General features: G+C 36.9%; 1 protein-coding gene across 1 annotated transcript in view; it reads left to right on the top strand.

The window, feature by feature from the left end:
- LOC139127187 (uncharacterized) overlaps positions 1-25,592 on the top strand; it is a 55,412-nt gene that overhangs the window by 11,770 nt on the left and 18,050 nt on the right. The window lies entirely within an intron of this gene.

The raw sequence follows: 25,592 nt of genomic DNA on the forward strand, positions 1-25,592 counted from the left end.
GATGTATTTTGTCTCCGAAAGGAAAAGTTCTTAAGTAACTCTGCCAAAAGGTGCAGATCATAAATTGCAATTGTAATTTCTGATTACAAAGAATCACTACATGTACATTAAAAATTACAATAAAAATGTAAACCTCTTGCAAATAAAATTACACTTGTAAGCATCAGCATTGTGGTTGACTACCAAACAGCATATGCTGTACTGACGACCCACCAATTGGCAGTAGACAAGCTAAGGCATAACAGTAAATATAAATGGCTTAATTACTATCATCCACTTTCATCTACACGGGGAATGAAACTGAGCACTGAAGTTATCATGATGAGGAAGAGATTGTGAGCAGATTTTAGCACAAAGGAAATAGTCTGGTTCCCTGACCATTTTCCCCGGTAGAGGGCGTGGGGAAATATAGGGTCCCTATATTTCCCCACGCCCTCTACCGAGGAAAATGGGTCAGGGAACCAGATTAAAAGGAAAAATCTTATAATCTTGCGTCGTACATATGTAAAAATATTGCGCGTGGAGTAACGGGTGCTCTGTTTGGACGAAAACAAGTCAGAAATAGTTAATGATTAACTTTATCATGTGACACCACAGGCGACCCAAGTATTACTGAGTTTTTCACACTGTTTTCTCTATCATTTTCTCTTCTTTCTTCATGCTCTGAATGATCGGAATAAATAAAATAAATGGTTTATATAACCTAACCTAACCTAACCTGTGACTCTTTATTTATTTACACTCCATTAAAGGACGTACATATCTCATACACACATGCTGTAATTAATTAGTCAACACAACTAATTATGCTAATCCGTGGACTTATCAGAGGTTGGTCAACATCGGAAAGATAGTGATGTTAATGAAAAAGGAGTTGTAGTAACCATTCCTATCTTTCGCGATGTTGACCAACCCGTAAAATCCCTGATACGTCCATTTACAATAGCTTCTATTTCACAGAATAAGGTCTGGAAAACTTCGTCATTTAGATGTACCATTTGTTCTTTTAGCAGTGAGAACAGTACCTTTCTAATTGTACGGATTTGACGCTCCCATATGCCACCAAAGTGTGAGCCAGAAGGAGGATTGAATTGCCAAGTTATATTCTTCTGGCCAAGCGCTGTTCCAATTTTCACTTGATTCCAATTATTTATTGCTTCTCGCAATTCTCTTTCAGCACCAACCAAATTTGTACCATTATCAGATCTGAGAACTTTTACTTGTCCTCTTCTGGCAATAAACTTCGTAGTGCATTAATAAAGGAATTTGTATGCAGCGAGTAGGCAACCTCCAGGTGAATAGCTCGCATATTCAAACAGGTGAATACAACACCATACCGCTTTACTGTGGTTCTGCCACGTTTAACTTCAATGGGTCCAAAATAGTCTACTCCTAGATTTCTCATAAATGTATGAGAAAATATATGTATACCTTGTATGGTGAATCAACATTATCAACAGCTGATTTTTAATTAAATCCAAATATCAACATTTTGTACACACACGCTCGTGCAAAATATATTGCGATCTACCAGTAATTTCTGTCCAACCCCTTTGAGGGGTAATTTCAAAATTATAGCAAGTCAGAAGGGGAAATCTGAGAATTAACACCTTTTGAGTTTTGTAAGGAAAGTCATTTGAAAAATTCTGAACTCTTTTTGGGGGGATTTTCTTGCTCCATACCCACGAGGTGTTTGTGTGTGCAGCTTTACTCAAGCAATTGGGGGGGGGGGGTGGTTATGAATTTTTGTCATCTTGAAAGGGGGGGTCATCAATTTTTTGTACAATGACTGATGCGCAGGACGAATTTGCCGGCCCATCCCGGCCATAATAACTGAACGCTGCCTGAGCTAGCCGACATGTACAGTAATATCACGTACCGTAATTCTTTATTAAATAATCAAGTCATGTAGACATTCTACACATTGATGACTATGCAGTGCGTTCGCCGGGCCCGAGCCAGGAACCATAGCCACTCGTATATGCCAGTCAACATGTAGGCCTACAGGCCTACACTAATATAACGTACGGTGATTCTTTTATTGAATAATCAAGTCGTATATAGACATTCTACATATTAAATACGATTGGGCCCAGCAATGTGCCAAGCGCCTGTGGGTGAAGATACTGAAGTGGTGGAAATGGCAGAACGTCAGGTAGAAGGTAACGGTTTGGCCAATCCACCAGACCTGCATCAACCAAGTAATAACGTTTGCCCCTTGCTTTCTGTTCAATTTTCAGGTAAATATTCAGGGTACCTTGGTAAAATGCACATGTAATGGTAAAGTAACAATAATTGCATATTGTGAAGGCAATAGGAGGAAACAGCTTGTAATCAGACATGAATATACTTTTCTAGCTTCAGGAAATGGCCAATAGTTGTTTTCATTAATAACGACAATGAAATATAAGTAATTACTAATCAGGATATGACAGGCATAATGTATGAATTGGTCAACACATGTATTTACAGTAATTAATTGTCCCAGTTTATATGGGAAGACCATTATGGTTTATGGTATTAAAATAATTGTGAAAACGTGAGTTTAACATGGCATTTTAGCTTTAACAGGCTTTACATAGAGTGGATGTTTATATTGTATCTGGCAGTTTTTTCTCTGGCTTTCAACATAGCTTACGTCTTACCGAAGATGGAAACACGAATTTCCTTTGTGTTGGGCTTGTCATTGCTGGCGTGCGTGGTGAGCTCCCTATCTTCTTAGTTTCCGGATTGTTTGACCCAATATTTAGAAATCAGTGCAATCGTCGGCCCTGCTTGGTGGGGTGGACCAAGCATCACTCCAACTTTGTATCATATCCATCCCTGATGGTGCTGTCTTTTTGGTCAAAATTGCATGTATACCAAATCCCTGGCTAGCGCTCCAGTGTATGCACAGTTTCAACGGCTTGTAATCGTAGGAAAGTGTACCTTTCTTGCTCCAGGAAATCAGGAAATCGCTGTTTTAATTAATGACGACGATAGAATATAAGTAATAATTAATCAGTATATGACAGGTATTGTGTATGAATAGGCCAGCCCCATAAAATTAATTTAATTGTCCCAATTTATACGGGAAGCCCATTATGGTGAATATTAAATTAAAGCGGAAACGTGAGTTGAGCATCGCATTTTACCCTACAGGCTTTATATAGAATTGATGTTTAAATTGTATCTGGTAGTTTATTCTCTGGCTTTCAACCGTAAATTACGAATGCCGAACGGCTGACCGAAGATGGAAGCAAGCATTTACTTGGTGTTGGGATTGTCATTGCTGGCGGTCACGGTGAGCTGTCTCTCTATCTCAGAAGTCTCCGTATTGTTTTCCCATAATTACCAAACATGATTAGGATGCCATCTGCAACTTTTCATGTTCTGGTGCCATCGTCGGACCTGCTGTCAAAGCAAGATGGGGTAGGCCAAGCATCGATCACTCCAACTTTGTTATCAAATCCATCGGTGATGCTATATTTTTTTGGTCAAAATTGTATGTATGCCAAATCCCTTGCGCCTGTGTATGTACAGTCTCAATGTCAGGTGTAGCTTTAAAGTTATTCCAAGCTCGATCGCCAGAAGAAATATATGGACGGTAGTTCAATGTTTTCAAAGATGTAGTTTAAACAATGAAAATTCCACCGTCGTTAACACCAACATTTTACGTTCCACCAAAGCTAAATTGGTAATGACAAACAAGGCATAGAATGTCACGTGTGCTTAATCCGAACCTGGTTTATTTGATAGTCTGGTACCCATTAGAATTGTACATGGATACGCATTTCTTCAGCACAGTGCAGCCAGCGGTAGAAAGGGGATAGGGAACCAGACGAGTTTATTTTAGGGCGCTGAAAGGTCAACAAGCTTGCCAGGTAATAAATGAGTGTGTGCACGCAATTGATAAGACACGCACTGAAGTATGTCGTCCCAGGTACCGACAAAATTGATATACGGAGGTCGTATATTTTTAGAGTGAATGGTGACAAGTCTGACTCTATATACTAAGTTGTGCTGTGAGACGGAGAGAAATAGCATGGGTTAAAACTTGCTGTTTCCATGGAGATGAAATGCCGCTTCGATACGATACAGTTCACCTCATAGGAAACTATGTGACGCTAGTGTATGCTGTAAAATTGTTTCAAGCGAATGCTATGCAAATTACTACAAATTAGGTGGACAAAACTAAGACAACTGGAATGAAATGTTATCGCAGTTTTACAATACAGTGTCACAGCCAGCAATCATAAATCACGCTGCACTTTGTAACCGCTGGATCTATCACATATCACGTGGTCTGGTGTCACTTAGTTTCTAGATAAAAAGTTTTGCTGTAGCGTCACCTTGTACAAACAATAAGGATATTTTTCCAATTATTTCAAAAGAAAGATTCCTTCGGGTCATCGTTTTGCCCGAGGTTTGGGCCAACTTAAAGAATCTTCTCTCCGAATCCTAGCGTTGTTTGGACAACTGTGTATGCAATTCTAATGAACTCATTTGCCAATATTTTAGTATACAATGTCTATCCCTAGATACGACATTTTCATCAAGAATAATAACTCATGAACAATGCTGAAAAAGGCTTTCGGCCACATCACCTTCTATTCTGTTCCAGGTGTAAACCTGATACGTTAAGCACTGCCAATTTATAAAGGGTAATTTTTCTGCTAAAAAGCTGGCTAACATGCCTGCCGGTATATGGAGCACGATTTGAGTTGACAAGCTAACAAGATGTTTATCAAAAGCTATATAAATTGTCCAAGGGTATATTAGGTATCTACAGAAACCGACAAAAATCGTTAGACAGGGAACAGACTGACTATAACAAATTTGGGAAAGGTGGCTAAATGTTATTGTGTTAGGTTGAATTTCAAGTTGGCACTTTTCTAAAAGTAAAGCTGGAAGCACAAAACATTTGGCCAGAGCTTGAAAGAAAAAAGTTTCAGCAGGACGAGAAGCCGTTGGATTATTTAATTATCCTCTTATCATAATTGATGCAAAACGTATGGCACTGTGGGTTGCGTTTCAGTTCTCTTTTGAAAACCAAATAGTACTGAATCCGGCCGTTATGTGTTTCGCCAAATAAAACAGTCTTCAAAAATAACATTCACTTCAATATCATAAGCTACCAGCACCACATTTTGTTTCAAAGCGAAAAAGACAGACTCTATTGTTGGCTTTACTGTTGAATGCTGGCTGATGTAGAGAATGACTGTTTTTCATACACATTATGGAAAGCTAGCCAGGACCGTTCCTCTGGAGTACATTCTTTAAGTGCAGTTCATTGTCGACCTCAAACAAAATTCAATGATGAAGAGGACACAAATATTTACAGAAACCAGTGTAAAGTATAAATTTCATTGTTATTGCCTACATTTACTGTTTTTAAGTTTTATTTACATGATCTTTTTGTAAACTTTCAATTTGGTTCTGCTTTGCTCTGTTTTGAAAGAGACGCTGTGCGGTAATAATATGCTTCCCTTGTAATCTTTAATTTTAAACCCGCGAAGCACATCGAAAATATGTTCAACTGATGAGTTTGGTGACCTCAAGTGTCAAAGTAGGCAACGGTATGCCATAATCAATGATTGACATGGTCATGTGAAAGCACGACTGTGAAAAATTTCAATTGTTTTTTCCGCTAGAATTCAACTACTTGGAACTTTGCCGGACTTGTAATGATATTTTCATGATTGAACGATATTGATGAAATCGTTGATGAAATCGGACTAAAATTAGCAGTGTTGTGTTTAAAAGACTGAAACTGATATACCCTGTAGCAACATTGCAGAGGCTTCGTCGCGATCTTCAGACTACCTTGCAGGTAAGTGGCATTGTTTAAACTACAACTGCATTATGCGCGCCTGCAGTCCTGCAAATCGTTCGTGGTGTTAGCTGTGTCTTGACTATGTCGTTCAGCCATGACACTGTTTGTCGAGAGAGAAAAGGGAAGAGGTCATAACAGTTTGACAGAATCAGCAAAACAGTAAATTATTCATAACGCGGAAGCGAAATGATATAATGATAGAGTTTACTTTGTATAATGATAGAGTTTACTGTTTATCTGTGACATAACGATACATCAGTAATTTTTACATGCACATTCTCTCATAGTTTCCACAAAGGTCTCTATATGTTGATGTGAAGCTCAGCCTTAACAGTGGACTTGGAGATACCAGTGCTCCAGGGTTTTACAATAATCTCTTATCATACAAAATGGCAAAACAATTTATCTGTGCAATAAAAATGAATGATAAAAAACCATCACTTGCATTGAATTTGCTTCACAACAAATACAACTACTTTAAGGACATGCAAATTACCAATAACTGAAACCTGTACGAACTGTTCCATCTTTCAAACTGTCGTTACTCTCACGAATAGTAAGATAGTAACTACAATCATTACACCTTTGGTTGGCCTAATTTCAGCAAAGACATACGTGTCTTCTAAAAAAGCAAAAAATAAAAAAGTTATTACGGATGATCCTTGCCACCATTGACCGTCAAACTTTATCCTTTGCTTTGAAAGATTTCAATGTGATTAAATTGACATGATTCATGAAATATATGCTTTGTGACGTACGTGGACTGTCAAGCCCGCCCTGTACCATACACTATGAAGCGATAGCAATCAAACGATCTGGTTCACGTTTGACACAAAGCAATTTATCTTTAGCTATGTTTTCTAACTACATGTCTCAAATAACAGTTAGTACCTGTCTCTGAAGTCATGTCGTGACATGCTCTATGCTGTTACCCAGACTGCACTTGGGGCTCTCGTTGAGCCGCCCCTCACAGTCAATTTTTGGACAATCAACTTTTTCCAGGCATATTTGCGATTCTCTTATTGATTAAACTTACCTTTTCTTGGTGGCAAATGATTATTCGACCAGTTCACGTTGATCAGAACGATTCCCACAATTCAATTTCATGATAACTGAGATAGCTCACATTCACCATTATTTTGAAAAGCATCTTGAACCTCTTGCAACGTGATGATATTCTTTGTCAGATTGTGTGTCGGTTTTCGATGTATATGAATCTAACGCGTGGATAAAAGAGATTGTGACATCATTGTAATGCAGTTTTCCCTACTGTAAGATAGAAGACACACAATAGTATAAAATGAATATGCAGCTATGTGCAGGTATTCACAACAGAATGGTCACCTCATGACTTAGTGGAAGTATATCGACGACGAATCATTATATATCACTAAACTGTTTGCAACTAATCGTCAAATGGGAAACATTGATATCCTTGATTTGGCATAATAAGTAGGTTTGTTGGAAAGGGGGCTTGAAAATATGAAGTGTCATGTTTGAAGGGAATTTTATCACTCGGTTAATTTCATCCTTTCAATCAGTCAATCAATTAATCAAAAATATTTATAACGCACCATAATCAACAAGCAATGTTTATTCTCAGAGGCGCTCTCGCCACACACTTTGGCTTCAAAACAGAAGCTGTTAGAGGGCCAGTGGCTGTAATTTTAAATGATTTCCCCTCTATTTTTGTATGTAACATCAGATACGTTTTTGTGTTTATTCCAAAACATGTTGATATGCACAGAATTCAACTTTTCTTATCTCAGCTTGTACATGAACCTCAGTTCAGACAACAATAACACACCTATCGACGCTAATGAAGTAAATAGTTATAGTTTTAGCATGCTTTGGGAAGTAGACTGAGAACATGCAATCGACACACAAAACACATTGTACAAATACCATAGTCATGGCCAGTAATTTTCTTCAAAGGTTCCGCTGAAGTTATTCGCCTGTAAATCTTAACAAAAGTATAATTATCTGTCACATGAACATCTTGACTTGACAACTCTGAGGCTTGTCTTATTGTAAACCAAGCTCACTGCACTGAGGGCGATGAACAATTCATATTACTTACATATTAAAAATATAGCAAGTTTTGTCAGGGAAATTATTTAACAGTTACCTGTACTGAGACTACTAGTACCATGAAAAGTTAAATAATACTTTTAGGTGAAATTCCAATATCATAATTGTTGTCAACATCTGAACTTTCAAATACCCTATTTGAATCAAGAACATTTGTATCAATTGTCAAACACCTATAAAAGCGCAAATTAATTTAGTTTAGCATTGTAAAAAAAATTATTCATAGTTTTTTCATAGACTCCAATGTATAATGAATCAATCTTTTCAGTGAAATTCCAAAATCAAATTTATTGCACAAATATCAACCTTTAACCGTCCTAGTCTAACTAAGTACTCTAAAATAAATTATCAAATGTCTATAAATATACAGATTTAGATAGTTTTGTATTGGAAAAAAATTATTCATTTTCCTCATAGACTCCCATGTACAGTTTATCTACATTTTGGTATAATTCCAAAATCCAATTTCTGGTGAACACATCCATTTGTTACAACACTAATCTAATCAAGTACATTGATATCAATAATCGAGAGTACATAAATACATGGGTTTACCTATTTTTCCATTGGAAAAAAATTATTCATACTTTCCCATAGACTCCCATGTATAGTGGATGAACATTTTCAGTGAAGTTCCATAATCATATTTCTTGTACACATAATATGCACCTTTAACCATCATATTCTAATCAAGTACAATTATGTTAATTATTGAACATCTGTATATGCACTAGTATACCAAGTTTTTCATTGGAAAAAAAATTATTCACAATTTTATCATTGACTTCCATGTATAGTGGATGAACATTTTTGGTGAACTTCTAAGGTCAAACTTTTTGTCCACATGCCTGTTGTAACAACCCTATTTCCTTTAAGTACATTTATGTAAATTATCACATATCTATAAATGCATAGATATAGTTTTGCATTGAACAAGTATTACATAGATTTCTCATAAATGTATGAGAAAATATATGTATACCTTGTATGGTGAATCAACATTATCAACAGCTGATTTTAATTAAATCCAAATATCAACATTTTGTACACACACGCTCGTGCAAAAATATTGCGATCCACCAGTAATTTCTGTCCAACCCCTTTGAGGGGTAATTTCAAAATTATAGCAAGTCAGAAGGGGAAATCTGAGAATTAACACCTTTTGAGTTTTGTAAGGAAAGTCATTTGAAAAATTCTGAGCTCTTTTTGGGGGATTCTCTTGCTCCATACCCACGAGGTGTTTGTGTGTGCAGCTTTACTCAAGCAATTTGGGGGGGGGGTGGTTATGAATTTTTGTCATCTTGAAAGGGGGGGTCATCAATTTTTTGTACAATGACTGATGCGCAGGACGAATTTGCCTGCCCATCCCGGCCATAATAACTGAACGCTGCCTAAGCTAGCCGACATGTACAGTAATATCACGTACCGTAATTCTTTATTAAATAATCAAGTCATGTAGACATTCTACACATTGATGACTATGCAGTGCGTTCGCCGGGCCCGAGCCAGGAACCATAGCCACTCGTATATGCCAGTCAACATGTAGGCCTACAGGCCTACACTAATATAACGTACGGTGATTCTTTTATTGAATAATCAAGTCGTATATAGACATTCTACATATTAAATACGATTGGGCCCAGCAATGTGCCAAGCGCCTGTGGGTGAAGATACTGAAGTGGTGGAAATGGCAGAACGTCAGGTAGAAGGTAACGGTTTGGCCAATCCACCAGACCTGCATCAACCAAGTAATAACGTTTGCCCCTTGCTTTCTGTTCAATTTTCAGGTAAATATTCAGGGTACCTTGGTAAAATGCACATGTAATGGTAAAGTAACAATAATTGCATATGAGAAGGCAATAGGAGGAAACAGCTTGTAATCAGACATGAATATACTTTTCTAGCTTCAGGAAATGGCCAATTGTTGTTTTCATTAATAACGACAATGAAATATAAGTATTACTAATCAGGATATGACAGGCATTATGTATGAATTGGTCAACACATGTATTTACAGTAATTAATTGTCCCAGTTTATATGGGAAGACCATTATGGTTTATGGTATTAAAATAATTGTGAAAACGTGAGTTTAACATGGCATTTTAGCTTTAACAGGCTTTACATAGAGTGGATGTTTATATTGTATCTGGCAGTTTTTCTCTGGCTTTCAACCATAGCTTACGTCTTACCGAAGATGGAAACACGAATTTCCTTTGTGTTGGCTTGTCATTGCTGGCGTGCGTGGTGAGCTCCTATCTTCTTAGTTTCCGGATTGTTTGACCCAATATTTAGAAATCAGTGCAATCGTCGGCCCTGCTTGGTGGGGTGGACCAAGCATCACTCCAACTTTGTATCATATCCATCCCTGATGGTGCTGTCTTTTTGGTCAAAATTGCATGTATACCAAATCCCTGGCTAGCGCTCCAGTGTATGCACAGTTTCAACGGCTTGTAATCGTAGGAAAGTGTACCTTTCTTGCTCCAGGAAATCAGGAAATCTCTGTTTTAATTAATGACGACAATATAATATAAGTAATAATTAATCAGTATATGACAGGTATTGTGTATGAATAGGCCAGCCCCATAAAATTAATTTAATTGTCCCAATTTATACGGGAAGCCCATTATGGTGAATATTAAAATTAAAGCGGAAACGTGAGTTGAGCATCGCATTTTACCCTACCAGGCTTTATATAGAATTGATGTTTAAATTGTATCTGGTAGTTTATTCTCTGGCTTTCAACCGTAAATTACGAATGCCGAACGGCTGACCGAAGATGGAAGCAAGCATTTACTTGGTGTTGGGATTGTCATTGTTGGCGGTCACGGTGAGCTGTCTCTCTATCTCAGAAGTCTCTGTATGGTTTCCCCATAATTACCAAACATGATTAGGATGCCATCTGCAACTTTTCATGTTCTGGTGCCATCGTCGGACCTGCTGTCAAAGCAAGATGGGGTAGGCCAAGCATCGATCACTCCAACTTTGTTATCAAATCCATCGGTGATGCTATATTTTTTTGGTCAAAATTGTATGTATGCCAAATCCCTTGCGCCTGTGTATGTACAGTCTCAATGTCAGGTGTAGCTTTAAAGTTATTCCAAGCTCGATCGCCAGAAGAAAATATATGGACGGTAGTTCAATGTTTCAAAGATGTAGTTTAAACAATGAAAATTCCACCGTCGTTAACACCAACATTTTACGTTCCACCAAAGCTAAATTGGTAATGACAAACAAGGCATAGAATGCACGTGTGCTTAATCCGAACCTGGTTTATTTGATAGTCTGGTACCCATTAGAATTGTACATGGATACGCATTTCTTCAGCACAGTGCAGCCGGCGGTAGATAGGGTACAGAGAACCAGACGAGTTTATTTTAGGGCGATGAAAGGTCAACAAGCTTGCCAGGTAATAAATGAGTGTGTGCATGCAACTGATAAGACACGCACTGAAGTATGTCGTCACAGGGACCGACAAAATGGATATACGGAGGTCGAATATTTTTAAAGTGTGCGGTGGCACGTCTGACTCTTCATACTAAGTTGTGTTGTCAGACTGAGAGAAATAGCACGAGTTAAAACCTGCTGTTTCCATAGAGATGAAATGCTGCTCCGATACGGTACAGTTCACCTCATAGGAATCTATGTGACGCTAGTGTATGCTGTGAAATAGTTTCAAGCAAATACTGTGCAAATACTACATATTCGGTGGACAAAACTAAGACAAATGGAATGAAATTTTATCGCAGCTTTACAATAGTGTCACAGCCAGCAATCATAAATCACGCTGCACTTTGTATCCACTGGATCTATCACATATCACGTGGTCTAGTGTCACTTAGTTTTCAAAACAAGAAGTTTTGCTGTGGCGTCACCTTATAAAAACAATACGGATATTTTCCCAATTATTTCAAAGAAAGATTCCTTCAGGTCATCGTTTTGCCCGAGGTTAGGACCATCTAAAAGAATCTTCTCCCCAGAATCCTAGCGTTGTTTGGACAACTGTGTATGTAATTCTAAAGAACTCATTTGCCAATATTTGAGTATACAATATCTATCCCCAAATACGAAATTTTGATCAAGAACACTAACTCATGAACAATGCTGAAAAAGGCTTTCGGCCATATCACCTTATATTCTGCTCCAGGTGTAAACCTAATACGTTAAGCACTGCCTAATTTATAAAGGGTGATTTTTCTGCTCCAAAGCTGGCTAGCATGTCTGTTGGTACATGGAGCACTATTAGTTGACAAGCTGACAATATGTTTATCAAAAGCTATATTAATTGTCCAAGGGTATCTCAGGTATCTGTAGGGACCGACAAAGATTGCTTGACATTGAACAGATTGCGTTAACACATTTGGGAAAGGTGGCTGAATGTTATTGTGTTAGGTTGAATTTCAAGTTTGCACTTTTCTAAAAGTAAAGCTGGAAGCACAAAACACTTGGCCAGAGCTTGAAAGAAAAAAGTTTCAGCAGGACGAGAAGTTCGTTTGATTATTTAATTATCCTCTTATCAATGCGATGCAAAAACACATGACTATGTGGGTTGCATTTCAGTTCGCTTTTGACAACCAAATAGTACTGAATCCGGCGGTCATGTGTTTCGCCAAATAAAACAGTCTTCAAAAATTACATTCACTTCCAAATCATAAGTTACCATTACCAGATCTTGTTTCTTGTAAAAAAAAGACAGACTATATATATTGTTGGCTTTGCTGTTGATTGCTGGTGATGTAGGGAATGACTGTTTTTCATACACATTACGGAAAGCTAGCCAGGACCGTTCCTCTGGGAGTACATTCTTTAAGTGCAGTTCATTGTCGACCTCAAACAAAATTCAATGATGAAGGGAATACAATTGTGTACAGATACCAGTGTAAAGTATAAATTTCATTCTTATTGCCCACATTTCCTGTAATTAAGTTATATTTGCATGATCTTTTGGAACATTCAATTTGGTTCTGCTTTGCTCTGTCTTGAAAGAGACGCTGTTCACTAGTAATATACTTCACTTGGAATCTTTAATTTTGAAGACGCGAAACACATCGAAAATATCTTCAAGTAACGAGTTTGGTGACCTCAAGTGCCAAGGGAAACAACAGTGTGGCATAATTAATGATTAACATGATCATGTGACAGCTCGACTGTGAACAATTTAAGTTGTGTTTTCCACTAGAATTCAACTACTGGTGAACTTGCTGGACTTATAATGACCTTTTCATGATTGAATGTTATTGATGAAATCGGACTTGTATTCAAAATACTGAACTGATATATCCAGTAGCAACATTGCAGAGGCTTCGTCGCGATCAGCAGATTACCTTGCAGGTAAGTGGCATTGTTTAAAACTACAACTGCATTATGCGCGCCTGCAGTCCTGCAAATTGTTCGTGGTATTAGCCGTGTCTTGACTATGCCGTTAAGCCATGACACTGTTTGTCGAGAGAGAAAGGGGAAGAGGTCATAACAGTTAGAAAGAATCAGCAAACAGTTATATTATTCACAACGCGGAAGTGAACTGATATAATGATAGAGTTTACTGTTTATCTGTGACATAACGATATATCAGTTATTTTTACATGCTCATTCTCTCATAGTTTCCACAAAGGGTCTCTAAATGTTGATGTGAAGCTCAGCCTTAACAGTGGACTTGGAGATACTAGTGCTCCAGGGTTTTACAATAATCTCTTATCATACATAATGGCAAAACAATTTATCTGTGCAATGAAAATGAATAATAAGAAACCATCACTTGCTGTGAATTTGCTTCACAACAAATACAACTACCATCAAGGACATGCAAAATTACCAATTATTAAAAACTGTGCCGTTCCACATTTCAGCTGTCGTTACTGTCACGAATAGTAAAACAGCTACAATGATTCTTTTAAACGCTCACACTTTTGGTTCGCCTCATTTCAGCAAAGACATACGTTGCTTCTTAAAAAGCAAAAAAAAAAAAAATTGTTACAGATGATCCTTGCCACCATTGACCGTTAAACTTTATCCTTTCTGTTGAAAGATTTAAATGTGATTAAATTGACATGATTCATGAACTATATGCTTTGTGACGTACGTGGACTGTCAAGCCCGCCCTGTACCATACACTATGAAGCGATAGCAACCAAACAATCTGGTCCACCTTTGACACAAAGCAATTCATCTTTGGCTATGTATTATAACCACATGTCTCAAATAACAGTTAGTACCTGTCTCTGAAGTCATGTCGTGACACGCACTATGCTGTTACCCAGACTGCACTTGGGGCTCTCGTTGAGCCGCCCCTCACAGTCAATTTTTGGACAATCAACTTTTTCCAGGCATATTTGCGATTCTCTTATTGATTAAACTTACCTTTTCTTGGTGGCAAATGATTATTCGACCAGTTCACGTTTATCAGAACGATTCGCACAATTCAATTTCATGATAACTGAGATAGCTCATACACCTTTACCATTATTTTTAAAAGCATCTTGAACCTCTTGCAACGTGATGATATTCTTTGTCAGATTGTGTGTCGGTTTTCGATGTATATGAATCTAACGCGTGGATAAAAGAGATTGTGACATCATTGTAATGCAGTTTTCCCTACTGTAAGATAGAAGACACACAATAGTATAAAATGAATATGCAGCTATGTGCAGGTATTCACAACAGAATTGTCACCTCATGACTAAGTGATAAGTATATCGACGACGAATCATTATATATCACTAAACTGTTTGCAACTAATCGTCAAATGGGAAACATTGATGTCCTTGATTTGGCATAATAAGTAGGTTTGTTGAAAAGGGGGCTTGAAAATATGAAGTGTCATGTTTGAAGGGAATTTATCACTCCGTTAATTTAATCCTTTCAATCAGTCAATCAATTAATCAAAAATATTTATAACGCACCATAATCAATTAGCAATGTTCATTCTCATAGGCGCTCTCGCCACACACTTTGGCTTCAAAACAGAAGCTGTTAAAGGGCCAGTGGCTGTAATTTTAAATGATTTCCCCTCTATTTTTGTATGTAACATCAGATACGTTTTTGTGTTTATTCCAAAACATGTTGATATGCACAGAATTCAACTTTTTATCTCAGCTTGTACATGAACCTCAGTTCAGACAACAACAACACACCTATTGACGCTGAAGCAAATAGTTGGTGTTTCAGCATGCTTTGGGAAGTAGACTAAGAACATGCAATCGACATACAAAACACATCGTAAAAAGATCATAGTCATGGCCAGTAATTTTCTTCAAAGGTTCCGCTGAAGTTATTCGCCTGTAAATCTTAACAAAAGTATAATTATCTGTCACATGAACATCTTGACTTGACAACTCTGAGGCTTTTCTTATTGTAAATCAAGCTCACTGCACTGAGGGCGATGAACAATTCATATTACTTACATATTAAAAATATAGCAAGTTTTGTCAGGGAAATTATTTAACAGTTACCTGTACTGAGACTACTAGTACCATGAAAAGTTAAATAATACTTTTAGGTGAAATTCCAATATCATAATTGTTGTCAACATCTGAACTTTTAAATACCCTATTTGAATCAAGTACATTTGTATCAATTATCAAACACCTATAAAAGCGCAAATTAATTTAGTTTAGCATTTTAACAATATTATTCAGTTTTCTCATAGACTCAATGTATAGTGAATCAACATTTTGGTGAAATTCCAAAATCAAAGTCTTGCACACATATTCAACCTTTAACCATCCTAGGCTAACTAAGTACTTTAAAATGAATTATCAAATGTCTATAAATACACAGATTTTGATAGTTTTGTATTGGAAAAAAATTAATCATTTTCCTCATAGACTCCCATGTACAGTTTATCTACATTTTGGTATAATTCCAAAATCCAATTTCTGGTGAACACATCCATTTGTTACAACACTAATCTAATCAAGTACATTGATATCAATAATCGAGAGTACATAAATACATGGGTTTACCTATTTTTCCATTGGAAAAAAATTATTCATACTTTCCCATAGACTCCCATGTATAGTGGATGAACATTTTCAGTGAAGTTCCATAATCATATTTCTTGTACACATAATATGCACCTTTAACCATCATATTCTAATCAAGTACAATTATGTTAATTATTGAAACATCTGTATATGCACTAGTATACCAAGTTTTTCATTGGAAAAAAAAATTATTCACAATTTTATCATTGACTTCCATGTATAGTGGATGAACATTTTTGGTGAACTTCTAAGGTCAAACTTTTTGTCCACATGCCTGTTGTAACAACCCTATTTCCTTTAAGTACATTTATGTAAACTATCACATATCTATAAATGCATAGATATAGTTTTGCATTGAACAAGTATTACATAGATTTCTCATAAATGTATGAGAAAATATATGTATACCTTGTATGGTGAATCAACATTATCAACAGCTGATTTTTAATTAAATCCAAATATCAACATTTTGTACACACACGCTCGTGCAAAAATATTGCGATCTACCAGTAATTTCTGTCCAACCCCTTTGAGGGTAATTTCAAAATTATAGCAAGTCAGAAGGGGAAATCTGAGAATTAACACCTTTTGAGTTTTGTAAGGAAAGTCATTTGAAAAATTCTGAGCTCTTTTTGGGGGATTCTCTTGCTCCATACCCACGAGGTGTTTGTGTGTGCAGCTTTACTCAAGCAATTTGGGGGGGGGGTGGTTATGAATTTTTGTCATCTTGAAAGGGGGGGTCATCAATTTTTTGTACAATGACTGATGCGCAGGACGAATTTGCCTGCCCATCCCGGCCATAATAACTGAACGTGCCTAAGCTAGCCGACATGTACAGTAATATCACGTACCGTAATTCTTTATTAAATAATCAAGTCATGTAGACATTCTACACATTGATGACTATGCAGTGCGTTCGCCGGGCCCGAGCCAGGAACCATAGCCACTCGTATATGCCAGTCAACATGTAGGCCTACAGGCCTACACTAATATAACGTACGGTGATTTTTTATTGAATAATCAAGTCGTATATAGACATTCTACATATTAAATACGATTGGGCCCAGCAATGTGCCAAGCGCCTGTGGGTGAAGATACTGAAGTGGTGGAAATGGCAGAACGTCAGGTAGAAGGTAACGGTTTGGCCAATCCACCAGACCTGCATCAACAAGTAATAACGTTTGCCCCTTGCTTTCTGTTCAATTTTCAGGTAAATATTCAGGGTACCTTGGTAAAATGCACATGTAATGGTAAAGTAACAATAATTGCATATTGTGAAGGCAATAGGAGGAAACAGCTTGTAATCAGACATGAATATACTTTTCTAGCTTCAGGAAATGGCCAATTGTTGTTTTCATTAATAACGACAATGAAATATAAGTAATTACTAATCAGGATATGACAGGCATTATGTATGAATTGGTCAACACATGTATTTACAGTAATTAATTGTCCCAGTTTATATGGGAAGACCATTATGGTTTATGGTATTAAAATAATTGTGAAAACGTGAGTTTAACATGGCATTTTAGCTTTAACAGGCTTTACATAGAGTGGATGTTTATATTGTATCTGGCAGTTTTTCTCTGGCTTTCAACCATAGCTTACGTCTTACCGAAGATGGAAACACGAATTTCCTTTGTGTTGGGCTTGTCATTGCTGGCGTGCGTGGTGAGCTCCCTATCTTCTTAGTTTCCGGATTGTTTGACCCAATATTTAGAAATCAGTGCAATCGTCGGCCCTGCTTGGTGGGGTGGACCAAGCATCACTCCAACTTTGTTATCATATCCATCCCTGATGGTGCTGTCTTTTTGGTCAAAATTGCATGTATACCAAATCCCTGGCTAGCGCTCCAGTGTATGCACAGTTTCAACGGCTTGTAATCGTAGGAAAGTGTACCTTTCTTGCTCCAGGAAATCAGGAAATCGCTGTTTTAATTAATGACGACAATAGAATATAAGTAATAATTAATCAGTATATGACAGGTATTGTGTATGAATAGGCCAGCCCCATAAAATTAATTTAATTGTCCCAATTTATACGGGAAGCCCATTATGGTGAATATTAAAATTAAAGCGGAAACGTGAGTGAGCATCGCATTTTACCCTACCAGGCTTTATATAGAATTGATGTTAAATTGTATCTGGTAGTTTATTCTCTGGCTTTCAACCGTAAATTACGAATGCCGAACGGCTGACCGAAGATGGAAGCAAGCATTTACTTGGTGTTGGGATTGTCATTGTTGGCGGTCACGGTGAGCTGTCTCTCTATCTCAGAAGTCTCTGTATGGTTTCCCCATAATTACCAAACATGATTAGGATGCCATCTGCAACTTTTCATGTTCTGGTGCCATCGTCGGACCTGCTGTCAAAGCAAGATGGGGTAGGCCAAGCATCGATCACTCCAACTTGTTATCAAATCCATCGGTGATGCTATATTTTTTGGTCAAAATTGTATGTATGCCAAATCCCTTGCGCCTGTGTATGTACAGTCTCAATGTCAGGTGTAGCTTTAAAGTTATTCCAAGCTCGATCGCCAGAAGAAAATATATGGACGGTAGTTCAATGTTTCAAAGATGTAGTTTAAACAATGAAAATTCCACCGTCGTTAAACACCAACATTTTACGTTCCACCAAAGCTAAATTGGTAATGACAAACAAGGCATAGAATGTCACGTGTGCTTAATCCGAACCTGGTTTATTTGATAGTCTGGTACCCATTAGAATTGTACATGGATACGCATTTCTTCAGCACAGTGCAGCCGGCGGTAGATAGGGTACAGAGAACCAGACGAGTTTATTTTAGGGCGATGAAAGGTCAACAAGCTTGCCAGGTAATAAATGAGTGTGTGCATGCAACTGATAAGACACGCACTGAAGTATGTCGTCACAGGGACCGACAAAATGGATATACGGAGGTCGAATATTTTTAAAGTGTGCGGTGGCACGTCTGACTCTTCATACTAAGTTGTGTTGTCAGACTGAGAGAAATAGCACGAGTTAAAACCTGCTGTTTCCATAGAGATGAAATGCTGCTCCGATACGGTACAGTTCACCTCATAGGAATCTATGTGACGCTAGTGTATGCTGTGAAATAGTTTCAAGCAAATACTGTGCAAATTACTACATATTCGGTGGACAAAACTAAGACAAATGGAATGAAATTTTATCGCAGCTTTACAATAGTGTCACAGCCAGCAATCATAAATCACGCTGCACTTTGTATCCACTGGATCTATCACATATCACGTGGTCTAGTGTCACTTAGTTTTCAAAACAAGAAGTTTTGCTGTGGCGTCACCTTATAAAAACAATACGGATATTTTCCCAATTATTTCAAAGAAAGATTCCTTCGGGTCATCGTTTTGCCCGAGGTTAGGACCATCTAAAAGAATCTTCTCCCCAGAATCCTAGCGTTGTTTGGACAATGTGTATGTAATTCTAAAGAACTCATTTGCCAATATTTGAGTATACAATATCTATCCCCAAATACGAAATTTTGATCAAGAACACTAACTCATGAACAATGCTGAAAAAGGCTTTCGGCAATATCACCTTATATTCTGCTCCAGGTGTAAACCTAATACGTTAAGCACTGCCAATTTATAAAGGGTGATTTTTCTGCTCCAAAGCTGGCTAGCATGTCTGTTGGTACATGGAGCACTATTAGTTGACAAGCTGACAATATGTTTATCAAAAGCTATATTAATTGTCCAAGGATATCTCAGGTATCTGTAGGACCGACAAAGATTGCTTGACATTGAACAGACTGCGTTAACAAATTTGGGAAAGGTGGCTGAATGTTATTGTGTTAGGTTGAATTTCAAGTTTGCACTTTTCTAAAAGTAAAGCTGGAAGCACAAAACACTTGGCCAGAGCTTGAAAGAAAAAAGTTTCAGCAGGACGAGAAGTTCGTTTGATTATTTAATTATCCTCTTATCAATGCCATGCAAAACACATGACTATGTGGGTTGCATTTCAGTTCGCTTTTGAAAACCAAATAGTACTGAATCCGACCGTTATGTGTTTCGCCAAATAAAACAGTCTTCAAAAATTACATTCACTTCCAAATCATAAGTTACCATTACCAGATCTTGTTTCTTGTAAAAAAAAGACAGACTATATATATTGTTGGCTTTGCTGTTGATTGCTGGCTGATGTAGGGAATGACTGTTTTCATACACATTACGGAAAACTAGCCAGGAACGTTCCTCAGGGAGTACATTTATTAAGTGCACCTCTATGTCGATCTCAAACAAAACTCAATGATGAAGGAAATACAATTGTGTACAGATACCGGCATAAGATACGAATTTCATTATTGTTGCCTACATTTCCTGTAATTAAGTTATATTTGCATGATCTTTTTGGAACATTCAATTTGGTTCTGCTTTGCTCTGTCTTGAAAGAGACGCTGTTCACTAGTAATATACTTCACTTGGAATCTTTAATTTTGAAGACGCGAAACACATCGAAAATTTCTTCAAGTAACGAGTTTGGTGACCTCAAGTGCCAAGGGAAACAACAGTGTGGCATAATTAATGATTAACATGATCATGTGACAGCTCGACTGTGAACAATTTAAGTTGTGTTTTCCACTAGAATTCAACTACTGGTGAACTTGCTGGACTTGTAATGACCTTTTCATGATTGAACGTTATTGATGAAATCGTTGATGAAATCAGTAGTGTTGTATTTAAAAGACTGAACTGATATATCCAGTAGCAACATTGCAGAGGCTTCGTCGCGATCAGCAGATTACCTTGCAGGTAAGGGGCATCGTTTAAACTAACAACTGCATTACGCACGCCTGCAGTCCTGCAAATCGTTCGTGGTGTTAGCTGTGTCTTGACTATGTCGTTCAGCCATGACACTGTTTGTCGAGAGAGAAAAGGGAAGAGGTCATAACAGTTAGAAAGAATCAGCAAACAGTTATATTATTCACAACGCGGAAGTGAACTGATATAATGATAGAGTTTACTGTTTATCTGTGACATAACGATATATCAGTTATTTTTACATGCTCATTCTCTCATAGTTTCCACAAAGGGTCTCTAAATGTTGATGTGAAGCTCAGCCTTAACAGTGGACTTGGAGATACTAGTGCTCCAGGGTTTTACAATAATCTCTTATCATACAAAATGGCAAAACAATTTATCTGTGCAATAAAAATGAATTATAAAAAACCATCACTTGCATTGAATTTGTTTCACAACAAATACAACTACTATCAAGGACATGCAAATTACCAATAACTAAAACCTGTACGAACTGTTCCATCTTTCAACTGTCGTTACTCTCACGAATAGTAAAATAGTAACTACAATCATTACACCTTTGGTTGGCCTAATTTCAGCAAAGACATACGTGTCTTCTAAAAAAGCAAAAAATAAAAAGTATTACGGATGATCCTTGCCACCATTGACCGTCAAACTTTATCCTTTGCGTTGAAAGATTTCAATGTGATTAAATTGACATGAATTCATGAAATATATGCTTTGTGACGTACGTGGACTGTCAAGCCCGCCTGTACCATACACTATGAAGCGATAGCAACCAAACGATCTGGTTCACGTTTGACACAAAGCAATTCATCTTTGGCTATGTATTATAACCACATGTCTCAAATAACAGTTAGTACCTGTCTCTGAAGTCATGTCGTGACATGCACTATGCTGTTACCCAGACTGCACTTGGGGCTCTCGTTGAGCCGCCCCTCACAGTCAATTTTTGGACAATCAACTTTTTCCATGCATATTTGCGATTCTCTTATTGATTAAACTTACCTTTTCTTGGTGGCAAATGATTATTCGACCAGTTCACGTTGATCAGAACGATTCCCACAATTCAATTTCATGATAACTGAGATAGCTCACATTCACCATTATTTTGAAAGCATCTTGAACCTCTTGCAACGTGATGATATTCTTTGTCAGATTGTGTGTCGGTTTTCGATGTATATGAATCTAACGCGTGGATAAAAGAGATTGTGACATCATTGTAATGCAGTTTTCCCTACTGTAAGATAGAAGACACACAATAGTATAAAATGAATATGCAGCTATGTGCAGGTATTCACAACAGAATGGTCACCTCATGACTTAGTGGGAAGTATATCGACGACGAATCATTATATATAACAAAAGTGTTTGCAACTAATCGTCACATGGGAAACACTGATATCCTTGATTTGGCATAATAAGTAGGTTTGTTGGAAAGGGGGCTTGAAAATATGAAGTGTCATGTTTGAAGGGAATTTATCACTCCGTTAATTTAATCCTTTCAATCAGTCAATCAATTAATCAAAAATATTTATAACGCACCATAATCAATTAGCAATGTTCATTCTCATAGGCGCTCTCGCCACACACTTTGGCTTCAAAAGAGAAGCTCTTAAAGGGCCAGTGGCTGTAATTTTAAATGATTTCCCCTCTATTTTTGTATGTTACATCAGATACGTTTTTGTATTTATTCCAAAACATGTTGATATGCACAGATTCAACTTTTTATCTCAGCTTGTACATGAACCTCAGTTCAGACAACAATAACACACCTATTGACGCTGAAGCAAATAGTTGGTGTTTCAGCATGCTTTGGGAAGTAGACTAAGAACATGCAATCGACATACAAAACACATCGTAAAAAGATCATAGTCATGGCCAGTAATTTTCTTCAAGGGTTGCACTGAAGTTATTCGCCTGTAAATCTTAACAAAAGTATAATTATCTGTCACATGAACATCTTGACTTGACAATCTTGACTTGACAACTCTGAGGCTTGTCTTATTGTAAACCAAGCTCACTGCACTGAGGGCGATGAACAATTCATATCACTTACATATTAAAAATATAGTAAGTTTTGTCAGGGAAATTATTTAACAGGTACCTGTACTGAGACTACTAGTACCATGAAAAGTTAAATAATACTTTTAGGTGAAATTCCAATATCATAATTGTTGCCAACATCTGAACTTTTAAATACCCTATTTGAATCAAGTACATTTGTATCAATTATCAAACACCTATAAAAGCGCAAATTAATTTAGTTTAGCATTGTAAAAAAATTATTCTTAGTTTTCTCATAGACTCCAATGTATAGTGAATCAACATTTAGGTGAAATTCCAAAATCAAAGTCTTGCACACATATCAACCTTTAACCATCCTAGGCTAACTAAGTACTTTAAAATGAATTATCAAATGTCTATAAATACACAGATTTTGATAGTTTTGTATTGGAAAAAAATTATTCATTTTCCTCATAGACTCCCATGTACAGTGGATCTACATTTTGGTATAATTCCAAAATCCAATTTCTGGTGAACACATCCATTTGTTACAACACTAATCTAATCAAGTACATTGATATCAATAATCGAGAGTACATAAATACATGGGTTTACCTATTTTTCCATTGGAAAAAAATTATTCATACTTTCCCCATAGACTCCCATGTATAGTGGATGAACATTTTCAGTGAAGTTCCATAATCATATTTCTTGTACACATAATATGCACCTTTAACCATCATATTCTAATCAAGTACAATTATGTTAATTATTGAACATCTGTATATGCACTAGTATACCAAGTTTTTCATTGGAAAAAAAATTATTCACAATTTTATCATTGACTTCCATGTATAGTGGATGAACATTTTTGGTGAAAAATTAATCCTTTTTTTCTCATAGACTCCAATGTATAGTGAATCAACATTTAGGTGAAATTCCAAAATCAAAGTCTTGCACACATATCAACCTTTAACCATCCTAGGCTAACTAAGTACTTTAAAATGAATTATCAAATGTCTATAAATACACAGATTTTGATAGTTTTGTATTGGAAAAAAATTATTCATTTTCCTCATAGACTCCCATGTACAGTGGATCTACATTTTGGTATAATTCCAAAATCCAATTTCTGGTGAACACATCCATTTGTTACAACACTAATCTAATCAAGCACATTGATATCAATAATCGAGAGTACATAAATACATGGGTTTACCTATTTTTCCATTGGAAAAAAATTATTCATACTTTCCCCATAGACTCCCATGTATAGTGGATGAACATTTTCAGTGAAGTTCCATAATCATATTTCTTGTACACATAATATGCACCTTTAACCATCATATTCTAATCAAGTACAATTATGTTAATTATTGAACATCTGTATATGCACTAGTATACCAAGTTTTTCATTGGAAAAAAAATTATTCACAATTTTATCATTGACTTCCATGTATAGTGGATGAACATTTTGGTGAACTTCTAAGGTCAAACTTTTTGTCCACATGCCTGTTGTAACAACCCTATTTCCTTTAAGTACATTTATGTAAATTATCACATATCTATAAATGCATAGATATAGTTTTGCATTGAAAAAGTATTACATAGATTTCTCATAAATGTATGAGAAAATATATGTATACCTTGTATGGTGAATCAACATTATCAACAGCTGCTTTTTAATTAAATCCAAATATCAACATTTTGTACACACACGCTCGTGCAAAAATATTGCGATCCACCAGTAATTTCTGTCCAACCCCTTTGAGGGGTAATTTCAAAATTATAGCAAGTCAGAAGGGGAAATCTGAGAATTAACACCTTTTGAGTTTTGTAAGGAAAGTCATTTGAAAAATTCTGAGCTCTTTTTGGGGGATTCTCTTGCTCCATACCCACGAGGTGTTTGTGTGTGCAGCTTTACTCAAGCAATTTGGGGGGGGGTGGTTATGATTTTTTTGTCATCTTGAAAGGGGGGGGGTCATCAATTTTGTGTACAATGACTGATGCGCAGGACGAATTTGCCTGCCCATCCCGGCCATAATAACTGAACGCTGCCTGAGCTAGCAGACATGTACAGTAATATCACGTACCGTAATTCTTTATTAAATAATCAAGTCATGTAGACATTCTACACATTGATGACTATGCAGTGCGTTCGCCGGGCCCGAGCCAGGAACCATAGCCACTCGTATATGCCAGTCAACATGTAGGCCTACAGGCCTACACTAATATAACGTACGGTGATTCTTTTATTGAATAATCAAGTCGTATATAGACATTCTACATATTAAATACGATTGGGCCCAGCAATGTGCCAAGCGCCTGTGGGTGAAGATACTGAAGTGGTGGAAATGGCAGAACGTCAGGTAGAAGGTAACGGTTTGGCCAATCCACCAGACCTGCATCAACAAGTAATAACGTTTGCCCCTTGCTTTCTGTTCAATTTTCAGGTAAATATTCAGGGTACCTTGGTAAAATGCACATGTAATGGTAAAGTAACAATAATTGCATATTGTGAAGGCAATAGGAGGAAACAGCTTGTAATCAGACATGAATATACTTTTCTAGCTTCAGGAAATGGCCAATTGTTGTTTTCATTAATAACGGCAATGAAATATAAGTATTACTAATCAGGATATGACAGGCATTATGTATGAATTGGTCAACACATGTATTTACAGTAATTAATTGTCCCAGTTTATATGGGAAGACCATTTTGGTTTATGGTATTAAAATATTTGTGAAAACGTGAGTTTAACATGGCATTTTAGCTTTAACAGGCTTTACATAGAGTGGATGTTTATATTGTATCTGGCAGTTTTTTTTCTCTGGCTTTCAACCATAGCTTACGTCTTACCGAAGATGGAAACACGAATTTCCTTTGTGTTGGGCTTGTCATTGCTGGCGTGCGTGGTGAGC

Source organism: Ptychodera flava, chromosome 3 (genome assembly GCF_041260155.1).
Source record: "Ptychodera flava strain L36383 chromosome 3, AS_Pfla_20210202, whole genome shotgun sequence".
NCBI lineage: Eukaryota > Metazoa > Hemichordata > Enteropneusta > Ptychoderidae > Ptychodera > Ptychodera flava.